The sequence below is a fragment of the Tinamus guttatus genome, unplaced genomic scaffold, assembly GCF_059628265.1.
Source record: "Tinamus guttatus ecotype Peru unplaced genomic scaffold, ASM5962826v1 Tinamus_guttatus_pri_ptg000353l, whole genome shotgun sequence".
Classification (NCBI taxonomy): Eukaryota; Metazoa; Chordata; class Aves; order Tinamiformes; family Tinamidae; genus Tinamus; species Tinamus guttatus.
In genome coordinates this window covers 366,343-385,202 of record NW_028288887.1, presented here as the reverse complement: position 1 = coordinate 385,202, position 18,860 = coordinate 366,343, and the positions used below count along the sequence as shown (strand labels likewise).

General features: G+C 39.8%; 1 protein-coding gene across 1 annotated transcript in view; it reads right to left on the bottom strand.

The window, feature by feature from the left end:
• The window catches only part of LOC104574774 (ras-related protein Rab-3C-like), a 148,659-nt gene that overhangs the window by 42,921 nt on the left and 86,878 nt on the right, over nucleotides 1-18,860 (bottom strand). The window lies entirely within an intron of this gene.

Sequence of the window (18,860 nt, the reverse complement as noted above, 5' to 3'; positions counted from 1 at the left end):
CAAGACGGCGCGGATCTCAGGCAAACTGTAAGAGGTCCGCCGCCGGCCGGCTACTAAAAGCTTGCTTTTCAACCCCCCAGGTTGAGTGTGCAGGTGATTATTGAGATTATGGACTAACAGAAGAAGATTGATACTGGAAGGCTGCTCATCTACAACACAGCTGCTTGCTTTTTCAGAAAAGGACTCCATCCCAACTATTTCTTCATTACTGCTTTGAAAAATGTTATGGCACTGGTAGATATTGCAAACATTCCTTTAACAGTGCTACTCATTTGAAAATGATAGTAAAGCATTCTGGATATAGGGTTTGTATGAGGTGTTGCCAAAATATTTACATATCGGTAATGCTGATCTATAAATGACTGACTTTGAGTCTTATCTTACTCAAGGTGGCAATGTCCTTTTAATCGTCATCAGAAGCAATATGCTGGCTTGGCAACAAATGTCTCTGCCTTCTTTAATGTATGTAAGACAGTGAACACAGTGTTTATTTTTTCTAGTTTATACTATATTTGCTGTCTCCTCACTAAGTCACAGATAAATTAATACATAGTATTTTTTTAAATAAATAGCTATTATGAATTAGCTGCTGAAATGAATTTATTCCCCTAACAAAACAATATATGCCTGGAGCAGGAAACAAGGTTAGATCCAGTGTATTTGATTTTCATTGTTACCTGCCCATGTGGTAAATGTCAGGAAGCATACATTTTGACATAATTCTACTGTGAATGTGACATTTTGACTTAAAATATGTCTGGAATTTTTTAAAAACTTGACAGGGTGATTTTTTTTGAGCTCCATCCCACTACAGTCTAAAGCTCTGATGAAAATGTCAAGGAAGCAAATGATCTAAGAAGCCTGTTCAGCCCTGGTGCTGACCAAGCTGAGCAAATCCGTTCCTGGGTCTTCAAATTTCAATAACACACTCTTGTTTTAAAATACTTCTGCTCTGGAGGCTAAGCAACACTGCGAGCTTGCATAATTAAAGGTGTGTACAGACTGTCAGCAGCCATAAAGAGAGAGAGCTTTCCAAATCAGAAAATGCCTTGAATGAGTGAATGCTGCTGACCTGATGAAGCCCTCTCAAAACCACTTTTCTCACTTTCCTCAAAAAGTGAAAAATCAGATTATCAGAAAAATCTTATACTTTCATGGTATCTTGCTATTCAGATTCTTAACCCACCTTTCTTATAGTCATTTCACCTGGCCTATGAATTTTCACTATTTTCTACAACATCATATATAGTCTTAAAACTTAGAAGGGAAAACAAGTGCAATCCAGCTGCACTTGTGCACTTTTGCACTGTTGTACATTTTTTCCAGAAAATTTCTCTCTCCATTACTTTCCTACTTTTTGCTTATGAGTGCTGAATTTAAATGATTTCTTAAGAATAATCACAAAAGAATGGCAATCAAGGAATATAATAAATGCTAATTAATTGCTGAATGTTAAACAAACAATACTTGAATCGTTCATATTTCTCAGGCACTAAATCAGGAAGGACTTGTTGATTTCATCTTTGATGACCTTAACTATACCTGAAAAGAGGAAAGGTGAAAATATTTAAAACTTGATTTTAGTAGTGTTGAGGACTTCTCTCTCTGACGGCAGTGGATTCTTATATGTGTAGGATGTTGGCTTGGCTGTAAAAAAGTAAAATATCAAAAAGGAGTGTAACCAATGTAATGAATCAATAGTTTTCAATTAAGTATGCCTAGGACAGTACCATAGTGCCTTCAGGAAAAACAAAAAAAGCCCCAAAAGCAATTCAGTAAAAATCAAAGTAATGAAATCTGTACTGACTGATTGGCTTTATAATGCTTAAAAGTGAATCCAAACATTTGTGTTTATGAGGATTTTCCCCCCTAGGACAGGGGGAAATTTAGACAGTATTGAGTATTTTTTTTAAATTCAAAGCCTAGCACCTAAGAAAGGAGTGCTAACTTTCTTGGAGTTTTTAATTAATACTTGTAACAGTGGTCTCTAATAAAAACAACTTAAATATATTCAAATATAGAAATAGTTACATAGTTTATGATGTTATTTATTTCCATGTGACCCTACTACTAGAATATCCTTTTCTAAGGTCCAAATGAGCATCTTGATTTCAAGCCAGTCCTAGTCTAATAGAGACAATAGTGTTGACTTCCATTACAGCATGACACTATTAAACAAAACTAGGATAAGGTCAGGATCTGGACACCCTGCTTAAAGAATTTCCAGATTTCGTTAACAAGCACACACACACAAAAAAAAGGGTGGGTACAATGGACAAAATAATGCAAAATAAGCCTGGTATCCCACATGAGCTCAGCTATGTAAAAAATATTCCACCATAAAACCAGAAGCAAATGACAGCAAATTCAGAAGCATTACTAGAAGCTGAAGCAGGTGTTAATCAGTGTTACCCAGGGATGCAAGGATAAGATGCCAAGGCACTATATACAAGCAGGAAACCATAAGAGGCTTTCCACTGCAGACAAACACTATTTACATGTAATAAATCTGTGAAAAGGACCTATGCAATCTATAGACGTCTACAATAGTATGTTAATCCAACATGCTCATAAAGGGCAGCTTTATCCTTCAAAATTCTACTTCAGTTCTGTCTGGCCAGTTAGGCACAGGCAGAAGCGAGCAACATCTGTCCACGATTGGTAGACAAGCTGGCTGGGCTGGCTAGATATGCGACTGCTCTAATTTGGAAGCCCTACAAGCAAACGTGAGCATTTCCTCTGTACGTGGCAATAGAGTAGAGAAGCAGAAGACAGCGTGCAGCTCCTCTCCGTTGGCCCACCACAAGGAAATGTGAACTGCCTTGACCTACTCAGTAATGTCAAGTGAGCCGTTGTTTTCAGGCCCTTTCCATAACCCATGGGGTGAACTTTAGCACTTACACTTCTTCCTTAATAAAATAATGTGGATTATTGGTTCCAGTGAGGGAGAAGAGCTGACCGTGTGCCCTTACAGGAGGATGCTGCCCACACACTTGCAGGGGGAGGATCACTGCACTTCTCCGGCCATCCCAGACTTTCTTCCTGGATAGTGCCGCTCATGGCCATCTTTTAAGCTGATTCAGCACAGAAGGTGCATTCTAGACCTTAGTGCCTAGGAAATGATTTTGTGGAGAAAGAGCTGCCTTTATTAACTTCAACTTTGAGCTCTGAACATACAGATCAATATTAAAACATCCTTCTTTTGTCTTTTGCTATAGTGTTCTCAAGATAACCTTTGCTGTTAGAAAAGCCAAAATCAGCTTTTTTCTTTTTTAATATAAAATCACACTGAAATGGAGGCGAGCTGCTTCAGAGACTTTTTAACAATGTTTGGCAGCCAGCAGACTCTGACAGCCCCTAAATGAAACTAGCCATTCCAAGACTTGTTTACACTTTTTAAAAAACTCCTACTACTTTATGTGGTGGTCTCAGTCTGCAGCATTCTCCTTCCCCATAGCAAAGGTCGTTGCTCTCTTCCTCTTTCATCCCTTCCTATGAGGCCTTTGGCTGGATCAATGAAGAGTGGATAACCCTGTTTTTGCAAGAAGAGTCTCAAGAAGATGCTGGTGCTCTAGATTCGGTAGGTAAATGAAGAACAACAGGGAAAATGAAGTTGTCAATAGGTTAAAGGGTGTGGAAGAAAGCTCAGACACATAGAGTTTTAAAGAATTTTCAGAGCTGCAGGGGAGAATAGGGAAATCAATGACAGAAACACTAAATAAAGACACATTTCCAGCAGCACTTCTCCAGTGTTTTGACTGTGTAAGCCCCTCCTGCTCTATTGCACTCAGTCTGAGAACAGGGATGATCCTTTTTTCCCCCTCCTCTAGTGGCATTTTCCGATTCCAGCAGCACCCAGTGAAACCCCTCACAGCCCTGTGGATTTTTTGGCATGACTTTGTCTGGAGAGAGAAATATTTTGGCTTAAAAGTGGAATTTAAACAAGTTAAGATGTAGATCAACTTGCAATTTTGCAATACCAATAAAAGAGCCTGAAATATGACAACATTTCTTGGAAATATAAGCCCTGGAAGGTCTCCCATGTGGAATGCAATAATAAGACACCTAAATAACTATTCAGTTTTTAAAATTTTCATTAAATGTAAAGAAAAGATTAGTTTCTGCTTTCTTACTAATACACTGAATGCAGAAAGATCCACATGACTGACAGTTTTACTGTGCTAGCCAGTAAAAAGAGCCCATTTCAAATAAACCAGACTTCCCCACTAGTAGTAATATCTGTGCTTTTATTTATATGTCTAGGCTTTGACTGATGTAACTAATGTAGTGAAGAGTCTCCACAGAGACGGAAAAGTCATTTTAAACACCCATGACTTTTCCAGAATATAGATCTCTCTTAACTGATACTGCATGTTATTTGAACTAGAAGCAACATTTCCTTATCATTTTTGGGTCCTTTTACATTTTTTTTTAATCTGCTCACATCTGCGCAAAATGGTAGACACACATTCACAATAAAACTCTCTGAAGGTTATACGAAATGAGTAAGCAGCTGTAGTTAAGATCAGCTACTGATATTGATTTTCCTTCATCTACAAAGGAAATGTCTTTAAATCCAAGTGCTGTGTAAATTGTTAAACATATATGATTTAAAACCTTGGAAGAAATGGAGATTGTAAAGACTGTACTAAACAAGGAGAGAGTCTAAGATGTCCAATTTTGATTTCTGCATCTAAAATATATTAGAAAAGAGATAGTCATTATCTCTCAACTTTTCTGCAGCTTATATTTATGAAATTTTAATCTATATCTTTTTTTATTTTTTTTTAATTACATTAGATTTTTTTAATTACAGACACAGAGTTTTCTGTGGGTGAACTGTCAATGGGTCTTAATGACGTGTTTCGCGATTCTCTCCTAGAAGCCAAAAGTGAAGGGATAGATATTAAATATTACATCAAAGGAAGCTTCGCATCCTGATCCTTTCTGTCTGGTTCGTGTCTTGTTCTCTCCTTTTCCCCTAGAGGCTGTAACACTCACTTTCCATTATCTAGCTGTTTTTAACAAGAGAACTGTAATATGCAGGTTCCTCTCAATGACTAGCGGCTGAAACTGCATGATAGCCCTATTCTCTCCTCAGATGTCTTTTGAAACTCTTCAGTGTAGGCATTACTTGTTTTTGCTTTATTTTTGTTTCCTTTAGTGAATTTTGCCTTTGCTAATACATACATATAGTGAAATGTGAAATTCATGTGTTTAATTAATATGATATCCTTTGGAGTTTTGCTCTCCATGAGCAAAAGGAAAAACAATCATCTTGCATGACAGCTGTTACTTGTGTTTTTTAATGCACATTTGAAAGGCATGGTTCAAAATACAGAAATGGAAAAATTAGGGCTATCATGCAGACTGTATCTTCATCAAACTGGACCTGAAATCAGTTTTGTCTGTGTTATGGTTTTCCAAGGGAGCCATTCTGTATCAATTGCCCTTTAATTGCTATAACACCTTCTTTTCACTTGCTGTGAACAAAGCGCTGTAAATAAAGATTTATAGTGCATGTGACAGTAGGTAATTCAAGCTAATATGCATTGCTTTATTCATAGAATCATAGAATCGTTTAGGTTGGAAGGGACCTCTAGAGATCATCTAGTCCAACCCCCCTGCACACGCAGGGTCACCTAGAGCATGTGGCACAGGACTGCATCTAAGCGGGTTTTGAGGATCTCCAGAGAAGGAGACTCCACAACCTCTCTGGGCAGCCTGTTCCAGGGCTTTGTCACCCTCACTGTTAAGAATTTTTTTCCTTAAGTTCCTGTGGAACTTTTGGTGCTTCAGTTTGTGGCCATTACCTCTAGTTCTGTCAGTGGCCACCACTGAAAAGAGGTCAGCACCATCCTCCTCACTGCCTCCCTTGAGGTACTTATAGACACTGATTAGATCCCCTCTCAGCCTTCTCTTCTCCAGGCTGAACAGGCCCAGCTCCCTCAGCCTCTGATCATAGGGCAAATGTTCCAGGCCCCTGATCATCCTTGTAGCCCTGCACTGGACTCTCTCCAGCAGTTCCACATCCCTCTTGTACTGTGGAGCCCAGAACTGGACACAATACTCCAGATGCGGCCTCACCAGGGCTGAGTAGAGGGGCAGGATCACCTCCCTCGACCTGCTGGAGACACTCTTCTTAATACACCCCAGGATCCCATTGGCCTTCTTGGCCACGAGGGCACACTGCTGCCTCATGGTCAACTTGTCGTCCACCATGACACCCAGGTCCCTCTCTGCAGAGCTGCTCTCCAGAAGGTCAGTCCCCAGTCTGTACTGGTGTCTAGGGTTATTCCTCCCCAGGTGCAGAACCTTGCACTTGGCCTTGTTGAATTGCATGAGGTTTTTCACCACCCAGTTGTCCAGTCTGTCCAGGTCCCTCTGGATGGCAGCGCAGCCCTCTGGGGTATCGGCTACTCCTCCCAGTTTTGTGTCATCAGCAAACTTGCTGAGGGAGCACTCTGTGCCTTCATCCAGGTCATTGATGAATAAATTGAACAGGACTGGACCAAGGACTGACCCCTGGGGGACCCCGCTAGCTACAGGCCTCCAACTAGACTCTGCAGCACTGATCACCACCCTCTGAGCTCTGCCATCCAGCCAGTTGTTAATCCACCTCAGTGTCCACTCATCTAACCCACACTGCCGGAGCTTGCCCAGGAGGATGTTTTGAGGGACGGTGTCAAAAGCCTTGGTGAAATCGAGATAGATGACAACCACTGCTCTCCCCTCATTTACCGAGCCGGTCATTCCATCATAGAAGGCTATCAGGTTAGTCAAGCATGATTTCCCCTTGGTGAATCCATGCTGACTACTCTTGAGCATCTTCTTGTCCTCCACATGTTTGGAGACAACAGCCAGGATGAGCTGCTCCATGACTTTTCCAGGGATGGAGGTGGAGGAAGCGTGGAGGAAGTGCTGCTTGAAAACTAACCAGCTCTCTTGGGCCCCCCTTCCTTCTAGAGCCCTAGCCCATAGGATTATTACAAGGAGGTCTGTGAAGAGGCCAAAGTTGGCCCTCCTGAAGTCCATGGTTGCAAGGCTACTTACAGCCCTGCCTCCTCCTCATTGGATTCCCCCCACCCCTTGTTCCTATGATGTGAACTCATGACAGCAACTGGCTGTTTGCGAGGAAAGGGGAGGAAAGGATCTGAACGCCTTCCCTGCTGTGATTAGTGTGCAGCTACAACTCCTCTCTTGATTTTTTGTGTGAATTTTGTTTTAATTGCATTTTTAAAAATCCCAAAGGAAGAAAGAAGAGGCAAAGACAGAGTGAGGTCCCTATTTCCCAGGTAGAGTCAGAGCTGAAATACAACAGTATCTGTTTCTGTAGGTTTTCCTGGGCATTTCCAGAAGTTATGGACAGACACAGGGCCTTTTATTTCCCTCTCCATATCTTCAGTGAAACAAGAGTTCACACACCACTACTGAAGGACCAATGTATGAAATACTTTGGTTTTGTCACTTGTGATTGATCACTGAGCTATCACTATCCAGCTCTATCTGCCCATTGCTTATAACGAACATACCTAAGTGTTTGAGGCTATGTATGCTGTGTTTTGTCACCCTGTATAGCTATCACTCTATCTTGCAATGTAGTAATGGGAGGCACACTGGAAGTTGCTTCATTTGCAGGCCAGACCTAAATAACATTAAGTTGTGCTTTGAAAATAAACAGAAATTACTGGGCTACGTTGCTACGTTACCTTACAATTTCAGTCTGAATTTAGCTACAGTAATAGCTCTTGCCCTCGAACAAAAGACTGAATTCCAACAAAACTTGTACTCACCCACATACTGCCTGTATCTCACATAACTTGCACCCTTTTAAAACTGCTAATACTTGACACTTTAAACAACCTGTGTTGAAATTAGAAGCAGAAAGTAGGAATCAAAATCAAAGAATTTAGCAAAAGAAAGGAAGCAACCTGAAGGGAATCATAGAATCATAGAATGCTTAAGGTTGGAAGGGACCTCTAGAGGTCATCTAGTCCAACCCCCCTGCACACGCAGGGTCACCTAGAGCACGTGGCACAGGACTGCATCCAAGCGGGTTTTGAAGATCTCCAGAGAAGGAGACTCCACAACCTCTCTGGGCAGCCTGTTCCAGCGCTCTGTCACCCTCAGTGTTAAAAAATTTTTCCTTAAGTTCCTGTGGAACTTTTGGTGCTTCAGTTTGCGGCCATTGCCTCTAGTTCTGTCAGTGGCCACCACTGAAAAGAGGCCATGACCATCCTCCTCACTGCCTCCCTTGAGGTACTTGTAGACACTGATTAGATCCCCTCTCAGCCTTCTCTTCTCCAGGCTGAACAGGCCCAGCTCCCTCAGCCTCTCCTCATAGGGCAGATGTTCCAGGCCCCTGATCATCCTTGTGGCCCTGCGCTGGACTCTCTCCAGCAGTTCCACATCCCTCTTGTACTGTGGGGCCCAGAACTGGACACAATACTCCAGATGTGGCCTCACCAGGGCTGAGTAGAGGGGCAGGATCACCTCCCTCAACCTGCTGGAGACACTCTTCTTAATGCACCCCAGGATCCCATTGGCCTTCTTGGAATCGGAGGTGAGGAACTGATAGGGAGGAGATATTCTGTTAAATTTCCTTCATACTGCCTATGTGGCTATACACTGCTTTACTGCTGACTTTTACTTTCTTGACTGTTGGGTTTTCAAAGAGATAACCTCCAAGTTTCATGAACCAAAGTGCAGTATTTAGTGCTAGTGATGCCTATCCCAGTCCACAGAGAATAATTGCAAATCTGAAATGCCCAGTAGGAAAGGCCTCCTCAGGGAATCTCTGAGTTTGAGCTTGGTACTTTTCATAGGCCATGTGAGACCATAATATTCTTCTAGAGTTAAGAATAACAGAATTAGAGTGTGGGAAAAAAAAAGTAATTTTTCTGTGACTAGAGCTGGCATTGGGAACTTCTACTGATAAGACTCGTGTTATTTGCTGGAGCAGAGTTTTCATTTGGGAATGCTGAGCAACAGCATTACATTTTCAACATGCACAGTTACAGGGAGATTAAAAGAGCATATTAGTTACTGTTCAGCCTATAAATACTACCACCATTACCACAAAACATTATGACATTTATAACCTACAAAAATAAATATTGTGATTGGATGATAAAATGACAGTTTTAATTTCTTTTGCCACTGGCCGTGACAGATGGACTGTGAGAAAAGTATAAAAACTATAAAATAGAGAGGCAGACTAGACTAAATATTTGAATCAATATTCCATATATTTTATTTAGCATGTGATTGTATTACCTTGCTTAATTTTGCTTATTGTCCTAATAAACTCAGGCAGCTTACCAGTAGCCTCTCAGAGGTGTTTTCCACTTAAACTTTTTGGAAAAATAAAGGGCATATCATTCAGTCTTAAAAAACATGGGCAAATTTTTCCTGTGCCACGTGCTCTACGTGACCCTGCGTGTGCAGGGGGGTTGGACTAGATGACCTCTAGAGGTCCCTTCCAACCTTAAGCATTCTATGATTCTATGATTCTATGAAAACTGAAAAATCTCATTAAGAGTATCATAGTACACTTTAATTAATGAATATCAGTTTAGCATGGCAGCATTTAGATTTTAATCCAATTCTCTGATTTGCTTTCATCTACCTCAGTGAAACTTTCGGTGACTACAACAGAGGAGGAACAGGATGTGCTGCAGAATAGGAGATACTTCGTCTTTATTTAACAACAGTTCTCCAACTAATTGAGTATCTATAGTGCCTCATCAGCAATGCAATGAAAATACACTGTGAAAATTCTAGTCTAACAAAGAAAGTTTATTCTCAGACTGTCACATCTGCAGTATGATTATTAATTATTGATGCCCAATTCACAAGCTGAGAGGTAGCAGGCTACAAAATAGGTATGTTGTGCTGCTTGTTGTGTGATCATAAAAAGCAATTGGCAGAAACTCATGAACTAGAGGAAAATTCTGCTGCGTATGCTCTTGGGAATTAAAACTGAAGTGTGGGGATAGTTATATCTAAAGCCAAACCTCTTTTCTCGTGAGATAGTATCCAGTCATGAATTGCTATTTTGTCATGTTTTCCCAAATAAAAGATATTGGTGGTTTCTATGAACTGCCAAGATTTTCTGCATGAGGAAAAAGGGACTAGGAAAGGAGCAATGCAGCCTTTCTTACTAACTGCCCAGGTCTAATAAGAAGAAAAGCAATTCATCTCAGAAACTGCAGCCCTTACCTGAAAAGATGGGGGATGAGAAGAGAGGCAGCCACACTCATGACATAGAGAAGCCACAGCCCATTTTCCTCCTATCTGTTCTGCCAGCCCTCCAGTGAATCATGTCTAGCCAGGCCCGGTAACAGCCTCAATGAACTACTGTGTTAGCCAAAAATGAAAAACTCACGAGCCACTCATTTAAGGCACCCTCAGGGCCAGTTAAGTCCGCTGGCATTCAAGACCGACTCGCTTCCTGGTGAGTTCTTGAAGCAAATCACTGAGATTATGCCACTGTGGAGCTCCACTCAGCCACCTGTGACTGACCACAGCCATCAACACCTTCATGGCTAGGCTGCCCTATCTCAGATTTGAGATAAATTTGAGGATGACGTGGAGCAGCCTGAGAGAATTTGGTCTAGGCAGCACTTGCTTCCTCCTTTTAGATTGACATCATTAATACAGCTTGATGTAGCATGGCACAACTGGACAAACACATGGTATCAGGTAACACAGCACCCTGGCACCAGAGAAGATGGCACATCTGTAGCAAAGGTGATGCAGGTAGGTGTTGGACCGTCTCCAGAAGCACTTAATTCCGTAGCAATATGAATGAAGGGAGCAAGTGCGGAAGGGCAAACCATACCAAGAACCAAGTATGGATAATTTCAAACTCCAAAGTGTATTTCTCCATGATAATAAAGTATGAAAACTCACGTGAAAATTTAACTGCTATCTTTCCTAACTAACCACAGCATTGCTTGAAAATTTGAGTGTAAAATTATTGAAAACTTTTACGATGATGTTCAAACTTCTAAATCAAAGGTTTACTATTTTCGAGACAAAAAGAGTTGGATAAGGATTTGCATAAATTCCCATCTGTAATATGCATATTTCAATTCAGAATTTAGCAGAAAAAAAAAAAGATAAGAAAATTATCTACATCAAAGCAACACTGTCCAGGCTGTAGCTGCTTATGCCGCTTAGGCCTAGTATCAGATAAGTTATCAGGAAGAGCCTTTAAAATACAATGGACATATTCTTTTTCATCATGGAGAGTTGCCTTCAGGCCGACCTAAAGCCATTTATTTGGTAATGTCAGTGATAGCAGAAGGCAGTATATTATTTTTGGGCAACAAATCGTTTTTTTTTTCAAGCAACAAATAGTTGATACTGAATATTGTTTGTTTGTCCATCATATGTGTTAAGAATAATGGTTAAAATTATAATTTATTTAATGAAATTTATAATTTAATTAAATATAGGAAAAAATGTACTTGCAACATATTCCTTTCAATGTAACTTTTCTTTCAGGGCAAGTCAGTTGTAGTATATGCTGTTCCTCACATTTCTGGGGATATTCCCCACACTTGACTTTCAAACTTGAGGAAACTGCTTTTTTGGATATCATGTAAGAAACATTGTGTCAGACTTTGAAGTGGGTCTGTGAAACTAGCAAGGGTGGAAGGGGTTTTGAGCTGGTACCAATTTATCACTTGGGATTCAAACTAAGGCTGAAGACGGGCTTTTCGGAGAAAAGATAATGCATCATCCCTGAAAATGAAGTTATCCATATTCAATTTACAACATAAGGTATTCCACCCCCAATAATGGGTGAAAAACTGCTTAAAAAGTGACTTTGAATATGGAATTTTAAGGTATATTTGTTTTACCAAGAATTACATTGTAAAAATGCATAGATACTATTTATAGACAGAGAAAATATTTTGCTTTTGAAGCATATCTAATTTGCTACTGGACTTCATTCTCCTTACAGGAATAAGAAGTGAAAAAGTAAAGTAACCTGAAGCAAGTATTTACAGTTTATGAAGCAACAAAGAATTTTAGTATCATTTTGGGCATAACAAAAGTTCATTTTCAACAGTGAACATTATAAACCAAAACTGGAAGTTTCATATAATTTCAGCCACAAATACTATTTTAAATTATAAAATACAAATCTTTATATAATATCAATCCTCTCCTGCTCAATATCTATCGTGCAAAAGAAAGACAAATTAAGAAACATACCAAACTGTGGCTCCTTTGAAATATTCATCTTGAATTTTCACCCTCTTCTTTTTGCAAGATATCACTTATGCATTATTAGTGGTCTAATCTTTTAAGTAGGAGAGTGATGTGAAACTGTGCAGTCTATGTAACGTGCAATTTATTAGCATCTGCTTGGCTGAAAAGCATAAGTATGTCAAACAAAGAGGGCGTCTGCTTAAATCTTTTTGTCTGTATCAAGCCCAACTTGTATGCTTGATATCAGAATCAGAATATTCTTTCAAATGGCTCGGGAGCTGCGTTGCTGTTGGCTGCAGGGCAGATTCCCAGTTTGCACGTGGATGCAGCTCATGTCCGGGCAGAGCCCCACGGGACACAGTGGCCCAGGGCACGGATGGGCAATGGGATGCACAGCTTGTGTCAATGCTCTCGGCAGCGGGATGGCGCAAACTGTGCTGCATGTCAGCTTGCACGTTTTGGCAAAGAGGGATGGAGGTTAAATTTGCCTAGAAGCACTTTCCAGATTTGGTTGCTGATATGCAACATATAATGGATTTTTCCTAAATGATAGAGCTAAGTTCAATATCGAGAGGTAAAAGAAAAATAGCTTGTCAGTAGATCAAGCATGCACCAAGCATAAATATTAGACTGAAAACTGAGAGTCAGAACTGAAGAGAACATCTCCTTTGGAACATATGCCCTTTAAAAGTGCATGTAGCAGTACTGACATTAACTTAATGAGCTTAATTTGCTCTGGGGACGTTTTACATTCCTCCATTTACATGTTAATGTATTTTCCAGTTTTATTTTTTCTCTTAATGACAATTCAAAAAGCGCCATCATGTATCTTATTACAACACAGGCAGGGCAAGACACACAAAATCTAAGCACAGCAGCCTTAGCTTACCACCTGCTAGTTCACTTGGGGGTCCTCAATGAGAAAGAAAAAGCTAATTGTTTAAAGGAATTGAGTATTTTTCTTCCAGAATGCTGTCCAGAATGACTGCTGGTACTGGCATATTCAGTAAGTCCAGCTGCCAAATGCCATCTTGCAGTGAATGTTCTTATTTTTTGAGTCTTAATTCTAAATATTATCTTGTATTGAGAGCAGCATAGCCATTAATCTAAGGTTCTGTTTTAAAACTTTCTGCAATGGTGCCTTGAAGGATTTAATTCAAGCTATGTATTCTACAGAAAAAAAAAGATCATTTTCTGACATTTAGTCAGGTGAAATCATAATATTGCACAGCTCAAAATCTACTCTGGTCTTACATGATGACTATGTTTTCATTTCAATTGTTTTTGCTGAGACCCAATTTCCAATAACCATCTCCCATGTATTATGGGCAGAGAGGAAACAGAACATAATTCTGTTGGCATTAATTTGAAATTCAGATAATATTCATATTCTTTCTGGAATATTGCTTAGTACTAAATTATACAGCAATTTCCTATGAAAACTCACAAGCAGATGTAACACAGGAGAGCTCTAACCCCAGAAATCACCTGCTCTGTCCTCAGCTGCTGTTTTCTTCATTAAATAGGACTCTTATGTATCTTCCGCCAAATGTTCCCTTCCCAAAATTGATGACCATGAGCAGACAGAAAATGGAGATCGATTTAAAGAATGCCAGAGAGAAAAAGCAAGAGGAAAAAAAGAAACATTTTCCATAGAAGACCCTGTAAACTTCTTGCCTTAGAAGAGATGTAGCTATAGTCCTTTAAAACAGGTGCATTAAAATTATCCATCTCAGCAGTTTTAAGAAAAGCTTGATTTTTAAAGGATGTAGGGGATCAGAGTTTTCCCAGAATGCTGTGCTTGCCTCTCCCTTAGACCTCAGACAGAAAGTGGGATGAACCAGTTCTGTACACCCTGACAGACTCACAAGAAGAGAGATCTTCTTGCAACTTCAATACCGCAGAGCATCTCAGGCTCCCTCAACCTCATGTGCCTCTTGAGAGACATCCAGGGATTGCTGACTTCACCAATGTGCAAGTCTTCAATTCTGAATTCCTGCCCAGTGTAGGAAGCCCTCTACAGTAGTGCTTGCAGAACTTACTTGATCACCATATAGTTATAAAGATACTGCCAGACAAGCACTTGAAGTTAGGACAACATTTTCAGGTACAGTGATGCAACTTAAAATTGAGTGTAAAACGCTTTACACAGTGTGCTCTTCTTCCCTGTCTAGGTTCTGGACTTTGCAAAGTTTCAAGTCAAGGCAGCTGGATTCCAACCTAGAGAACAAAACTTGAGCCTTTTAGATCATGGTTTTCATTCCTGCTTTTTCTGACACACCTGGGGACACTGCACTAAGAATATCACAGTATAAAAAACTCTCCCTCCTCCAAACCAATCAACAGAATTCTAGAAAAGACATATTTATAAAAATAGCTTTACCTTCACCTCAGGAACAGTTATTTTCCTGGTGCTTCTATAGCAATGGGAGCATTCATAAAGACAGAATAAAGCCTTCACCTCTCCTCTCTATTGTAAGGACAAATATAAGCTGAAACATAAGCAGGAAAGAAAGTCTAAAAAAAGTATAGCTATAGATGGCAGCATAAAAAAAGGAATGAATGCAACCACTGTGACATTATAACTGAACTCGTAAAACAAATGTGCATTGAGGTGGCATGGAACCACTCTCAACATGCACCGATTCCAATTTGGATTTAACAAGAAGGAATGCATTATAGGAAATCAAATTCCATTAGATTAATTACTTGAAACCTGTGAATATTATTTTCTGTTTCTGTTATTCTCTATTTCTAATTCAGGCTCTAGTCCCCTCTCGTCCTCAGCCAGCCAGGACTAAATGCCCACCAGCAGAGCATTCATAGGAAATAAATCCCTTCCTAAAATGCTCCATCTTTTTAGGGCAGCATGACTACTACAGCCCAAAGCCTTGCAAGTTTGACTCCTTGCACTTGCCTGGTTAGCTGCACTTCTGAAGGGAATAACCTCCTGGAAAAGGCAGCTTCAAAGTCTGGGCAGAACTCCATCAGATCTGCTGAGTCAAAGCACGCCTGCTTTGCTGTTTCTGCTAGCAGCCAGTTTTCAGCATCCACCCACTCTTACTGAATAAAAGCAGAAACTGTTAGTCTCTGAGAATTCTGAAAAGCTGCAACTGTAGAGGAGAATATTGTTCAATGCTGTGACTACTGCCACTGGTATTTGCTTTAAAGGAAACCCATTCTGAGGGTGACTTAGCACTGCATACTCGCCAGCAGCACTGGCTTGTTCAGGCTGACTGGGAAAAGGGACATGGACACGGGTTGCACACCTAACTTGCATGCTTGCACACCTAACCCAACTTTGACTTTGCACGAGTCAAAGCCCAGGGAAAGAAAATAACTTATCCCCCTGCCTGAGTCATATGAATACTCTTAATAATGATCCTTCTTATCTGAGAAAGACAAGTTCTCTTTCTGCATTTTGTCAAGTCTATATTATTAGTTTGATATTTCAATATTGTAAATAATACACTCCGATCCATCATGAAATAATACATTCTTCCATTGTGAAAAAGGCTGTGCAGGCACTGAGTGTTTCTTCTGTCTTGGGCATGAACCTGAATATTTCACAAATAAATAAGTAACAAAAAATTGTTAATGACATAAATCAGATTCAAAATGCTTCTGAAATCTAGAGCAGGAAAATACTTTGCCTCAGTTACTTTACTGTTTTCATTTAATTTTAGCACTCTCTAAAGAACTGAAAATATATACTTAAAAATGCAGTCTGATTAGAGAAGAAAACTAGCAGAATACTGGTAGGGATACAATTGGGTGATTGATCCTTCTTCAGAAGGAATCTTTAGAAGATTAATAATATTCCTTAAAATTAACACACAAAAATAAATTGGTCTCCATGTTCTGAACACCAGAAAAAAAATCCTTCTTATGTTACAACTTTTATTGTTACTATTGTGTATAATCTTCAAGTACTTCTGTGTGGTTTTACTTAGGGAAGAAGATGCAAATGTTTCCTGAAGTGCCTGTGTTCTAGCTGAAATTTATTACACATCCAAGTCATTTAGCCAAGTCAGACCAAACACTTTCCCAGTCTTACAGAGTGGTCACAGGGTGTTTGCAAGGCTATTGTATTGTTTCATATACTGATAGTAATAGTTTTAATAAAAATACAAATACTGATTTTATATATGTAAAATGTTAATAGTCAAATGAGATATAACATCAATTGAATATTCATGCTGATCTAGGCACTGCAAACTTAGAAATAGGCTATCCATCTGTTGTTATAAATTATAAATTTCAACTAGATTTCAAATGAAAAAGTTCCTTTCAGCGTGAATACAGAAGCTTTGAACAAATTGCTTTTAAAGAATCATCCCAACACCCATTTTTAACTGAAGTCACTTACCCAAAGCTAAAAGGCACTTGTAGATTCATTACACTGACTGTAATGACATTTCTAAATCAAGCCTTGAGGCTGATGAGATTTGAGTGTGGATTTGGCCCATCGTGCACATGAAGGAAATGGCACTGCTGTCTTCAGAGGCACATTTATCAGAAGGAAAAGCATTGCAAGCTGGAAAGGCTTAAAAGCTCTTGCTACCCCTCTGCCCCTCCAACATCTTTCACAAACACATAGACAGAGTAACATGCAGACAGACTTGGTCTTCTGCAGCTTTGGTAATTGGCAGTTTTACTTCCCTCATATTCAGAAGCAAGCTGTAGGTTACTACCAAAACTGGAGCATTTACTAATCAAAATTATCAGCTGTGAGAAGGGAAGAATAAAGCAGAGATGAAGGGCAGCAACGGGGCTCACAAAAAATAAAAATAAAATAAAATAAAATAAAATAAAATAAAATAAAATAAAATAAAATAAAATAAAATAAAATTAAATTAAATTAAATTAAATTAAAAATAAAATCCCCGTCTCATCTTGACAAGTGAGACATTCTGCCTATCTGTCACCACTGCCATCATGCAGATCACTGATCAATAGCTCTAGGTGTATAATCACACAGACCTCCGTGTCCACCAAATGTCTACAGTGGCTGCCAACTATTTGTACAGCAACTAGTGAAAAATGACGGAAAAATCCTAATTCACAAGCCTATAGCTTTTAAAAACCCATAGCTTTTAAATATTTTGTTTCATTTTACAGGTTTTTCTTTGTTTTGTTATTAGCATGAAGCCTAGTTACCACACCAGATCCAGGAAATTGGAAAGCAAACAACCAGGGAAATTAATAATAATCACTCATATTTACACTTGATACGAAGAAACCTTTGTATCAGGGGAGGTTTGTCCAGGAGGGGGGCAAAGAGGTTCCATCCGTCCCTAGAGAGCCATTACTGCACATTTAACCCAGTGCTTGCATGGATTCAGCCCATGGACAATGGGTAGCAGAGCCAAAGCAATAGAGAGCTTCATTCAGCTGGCAGGCCCTGGAAGCAGCGGTGCTGCAAACACTATCACTAGGTTGGCTAGGAGTCTGGCTGTGTTGCTTGATTCCTTGGTCGTGATGAACTTCCACACCACAGCAACCATGGGTAATATTTGTCACTGCCTCCTGTTAGGTAGGAGATTCTGTCTAATGCTGTAGAACAGAGCTGCACTCTCAGCTGTTCAACAGAAACCCTTCAGCATGTTAATTCCTCTTGGGTAAAACGGGCAGAATATCTCCTTGGTATAACAAGTTACAGTGAGCAAACCTGTCTGTTGCTTCGTGTTCTAAGCACACGCCTCTCAGATAAATTCAGTTGGACAAAAACTACGTCTGGCCTACACCAATCATTTAAGCTTATTCATTCTTTAGTAAAAGGCAAAATATAAATGCTTTAAAAGAGCAGCTCAGTCATACAGGTATTTCAGAGGTGTGGAGGAGACACCCTGGTGTTGTCCCTTTCCATAGGTGGAACGTGAATGAGCACATCCCTACTGTTTAGGCAGGCAACGTCAGACAACCAAGTTCCAGCCTATTTCTTCTACAACAGAATCAAATTCATGTTCTCAGTTCTTATTTTCAGGAGTGCTGAATGAGGCAGGCTCAGCACATCTAGATCAAAAGTACCCTCTAGATGAAGAGAAGGAAGCTGCTCCATGGGTTCAGTGGAACATCTACCATAACAGTAGGAGAATGTGAAAGAAAGAGCTTTCTCTTGGGTAGCCTGAGTTTGGGCAGCAGTGCCCTTAGAAACAAAGAGCTATCACATCATCATTGCTTTTTACTTCAAGTGTAAAACCAAATCTGAAAAAAGCCCTGCCCTGAAAAAAGTACACAGTGTTATATAACTTTAAACAAAAAAAAAAACACCCTCCGAAATACCAATCTCCAAATACAATCCTCTTTCAAACACAGTTCTTCCAAGGGAACAGAATGCAAGGGGGCATATGGAGCACGCAAGGCAAATGCTAATCACATCACTCAGTGCAATGCTAGGAAACTATCAGATAGCAACATAACTCATAAAAGGTGAGAGGAGACCACTGAAGATTAACACTAAATTTCCTTTTGCATCAGCTTTATTTAAAAAAGCCTTGAGCGATTTGGTTCCTCACCCATAGCGCGACTTGCCCATGTCTGATTTAAATGACACACGCTGATATCTTGGCAGTCACAAAATGCATTGTAACATAACATAGGTTAAACTACTATGATGAAGTCGACTCATCATC